Source organism: Myotis brandtii, unplaced genomic scaffold (genome assembly GCF_000412655.1).
Source record: "Myotis brandtii unplaced genomic scaffold, ASM41265v1 scaffold90, whole genome shotgun sequence".
Lineage (NCBI taxonomy): Eukaryota > Metazoa > Chordata > Mammalia > Chiroptera > Vespertilionidae > Myotis > Myotis brandtii.
Genome location: NW_005371694.1, coordinates 326229 through 329791, shown reverse-complemented (window position 1 = coordinate 329791; position 3563 = coordinate 326229). Strand labels below are relative to the sequence as shown.

Below are 3563 nucleotides of genomic sequence, written 5' to 3'. Positions count from 1 at the left end.
TTTTTTATGCTTTCTTGGTGCACCCCCTTGTGGTCTTTGTGCGCAGTCTTGTTGTAGTTAAGCCTTAATTGTTGTCGGCAATACTAGGGGTGAATTGACTTCCAGGCTAACTGGCTATGAGAGTCAGCTGTGTCTGCAGTGGGAGAACTTCTGTGCTGAATCTCTAGGGCGGTGCTAATCTAGCCTTTGCCTGAGGCTATCCGGCAAATGCTTCTGTGCAGGGCTTGGGCGGGGTGGGTCCCAGGGGATCTACAGGACGGGCGGAGGGAGCAGTTATGGTTGCTCTCAGTTCCGTCCCCAGCGGCTCTGCAACCGCTGCAAACCTCGGAGAGAAAGCTGCCTTCCCGCTTCTCCCGTTTGAGTCTGGGTCCCTAGAGACTCGCCGGGATCTGGAGCTCAGAGTCTGAAACTCCCTCCTGATTGAAACCAACAACCGCGCCCTCCGCCGCCGGCCCGCTCCACGCGCACCTCCGCACCTTAGTATTTCACCTCCGCACTGCGCCTCCTCTGAGTCTGGGTATGGATTTCTCTTTACTTCTAGTTGTAGAATCTCTCCTCAGCCAGCCTTCCTGTGGTTCTGGGTGATGTCCGTTCCGTCTTTTAGTTGTATTTTTGAATTGGTTGTTCGAGGCGGCAAACTCCGGCGTTAACCTATGCCGCCATCTTGGTTCTCTCTCTAATTCCTAATCTTTAAAGACTTTTAAAATTGCTATGAAAAAAATTTAAAGGTGTCTGCATAACTAGTGATACAATCCATATATTTGAGGTCTTTAACTTATAGGGACATGTGTAAAAAAAAAACCCTTTCATTTGTTTTATTGGTAATATAAATTAGAACATAACTTCAGATGAACTACACTTAGGATTCCCTAAAAACACTTGCAAATAGGGACTGAATACAACTCATCTGAATCAACACGATATGAGTTTCCATGAAAACTTTTTCAAGTGTGCTTCATTCTGATAAGTGTGTTCCATGTACTATTACTTCCCCTTACCTTGGCCCTGAACAGAGACTATGAGATGGGTAGCAGTTTTTAGCTTAAATTAAACTAATTACTGTTTAAACCATTACATTTTCCAGATTATCAAGCAGTTTTCATTTTGTCTTGATCTCCCTTTTGTATTATACTACTTTTCCCAGCATAACTGATCTCAGAAATAATTCCTATAACTTTAAAAATTTTTATTTTTGTTGTTTACATGTGATATATACAATTAAAATTATTATCAATACTTGTTTTAGCACTAGAAATATGTAAAATTTTAAGTGTTTTTCTATAGTAAAAATTTTGAAGGGGTATATAATGCTTTGAGTTCCGTTTAAATGAAGATTCTATTTTAAAGTACTTATAGTGGCATGGTCTAGGACAGGGGTGGGCAACCCCTGGCACGCGTGCCAAACATGGCACGCTAGTAACTTTTGCTGGCACGCGAAACCCTCTCTTATAATCTTCCATTTACAATTTTTTTCTTAATATCGACTTTTTTTCCCCAGATAAATTCAGTGTAGGTGCATCTTAGATAAATAAATCATTTTACATAACAAGATATTAAAGATAATTAAGATATTTAAGACCATAGACATGGATTGACGAGAGAGGGGGAAGAGCAATTTCTATGCCTCTGCCTTAACTCTCCCTGCCTTCCTAGATCCGACCAGTGTTTTGGTTTCATACACATATGCTTGTGAATCTAAGTCTCATAATAGGAGTAGCCTGGCTGATGAAAGTAGTAGCTCGTGCATATTTCTGAAGGTCACGAAATATAAACCTGATGTAAAATCTCTGTCATCAGTGATGCAGCAGCAAAAGTCCCACTGATAATATCAAACGGAGTCATAAAGTTTTCTGTCGGACTATCAGTGTACATGTATACATTAAAAAATAAATGTATTTTTCATCATCATATACTGTGTTTTTGTCGCTCGAATGAATTTTATTATTTCTTCAAGGTTCTTCACATACGTACACCTTAAGAGATATCAAGTAGGCGTAACATGTTCTCAAAAAATTAGAGTTGGCACGCAGAAGAATTTTGAGTCAGAGATTCTGCTGGTTTTGGCACGCACTCACAAAAAGGTTGCCCACCCCTGGTCTAGGACTAGGTTAGAAGAAATAGGACTGGCAATTAGGAGATTTAGGTTCTAGGCTCCATTTCTGCCACTAAATTGCCATGCTCCTAATTAACTAAGTAAATTATGGCTTTTTTTTTTTTCCTGCTTATAATAAGAATTAGGCTAAAACTCCATGGTGCTAAAAACGTGAATGTTTTCTGTATTATATCTAAACTTATTTTTAAAAAGAATACCTATTGACTATATTTCTCAGTCCTTACATAGGTCATTTTAAATTCCATCATTGTTAAGCAGCTACTATGTGCATGCCAGCAATATTAAATCCATTCTGGAATAAGGGAAGGCAAAAATGAGCCAAATACATTTGCATGCATTTAATGCACTGAATTGTACACTTGTAATTGTTAACATGTTAAGTTTTGTTATGTATATTTTATCACATGCAGTGCTCCCCTAAACATTTCATTCCTACCATTTAAAATTGCATTATCGAAACAGATTGGTTTGGACCTCAGTCTGTTTCTCTAAAGGACTCAATCACTCCAGAGACAAGAACTCTTTTGTAATCCTAGCTGTTAACTCCAGGGCCTTAGAACACTCTCTGTCTGGCTCTTAGTTACCAGGGAGGACATTTATAATCTGGCTTTTCCCAAGAGTTGTTATTTCATATATTTTAATTATTTTCAACCAAGGCAATGCATCAAACATATAAATAGCTGTAAAAACTTTTGAAATACACACCAGAAAAATTCTTTTTCACATGTCATGAGTTGGAGTTCAGAAAATCTGGTCACAGAACTCCAGACCTTCAACAAATATTTGTCAAATTAATGCATGAGACTTGAGAAGACAAAAAGATAAACATTAAATCCCAGCATAAGTCCAACAGATCTTACACAGAGTGTAAGACAAGAACATAATGGTATACATACTTCTTAAGAAGCATGCCAACTAAGCCATTATTGAGGTAGCTATCTAACGAATCCCTATCACTTTCTCCCAAGCAGCTTTTAACAAAGCCATTGTATTTCAGCCTCCGATCATCTAAAGGTAGGCAATTGCCTAGAATAATATCTATTCAGTGCTCAGACAAAACAAAAGCTACCTGTTGGAAACTTTATTGGCATTCCTGGATACTATACAGTCATTTAAAAAAGACACAACAACCCTAAATTTACACTATTTAGCTATATGTCACTAACAGGCTAGCTTGGATGTTTACTACACCAAGGAGAGTTGGCTTTTTTCCCTTTCCTGGCTTTTATCCCGCCCCGCCCTCCTTCAGTTTAAATTCAGTTCAAACAGTTCAAGAAGCCAGCTAATTAAATCCTAAATTCTGTGCTGTTCCACCGACAAAAAACATAGTTCAGCGCTTGGGAAAAGCTCGTTCTCAAAAAAGACTGTGCGTTAAAAGTTGCCAGATATCGCGAGCGGCTATGTTTCTTCAAAAGGGCAGACCACACCCCAGTGGAGCCCGGTGCACCTT

The 3563-nt window shown here is 38.9% G+C and overlaps 1 long non-coding RNA gene across 1 annotated transcript in view; it reads right to left on the bottom strand.

The window, feature by feature from the left end:
- LOC106724605 overlaps positions 1-2955 on the bottom strand; it is an 11228-nt gene extending 8273 nt beyond the window's left edge. The window contains exon 1 of the long non-coding RNA XR_001360456.1: positions 2819-2955. This is a non-coding gene — a long non-coding RNA (uncharacterized LOC106724605). The remainder of the gene's footprint in view (positions 1-2818) is intronic.
- Between the last annotated feature and the right edge of the window lie 608 nt (positions 2956-3563).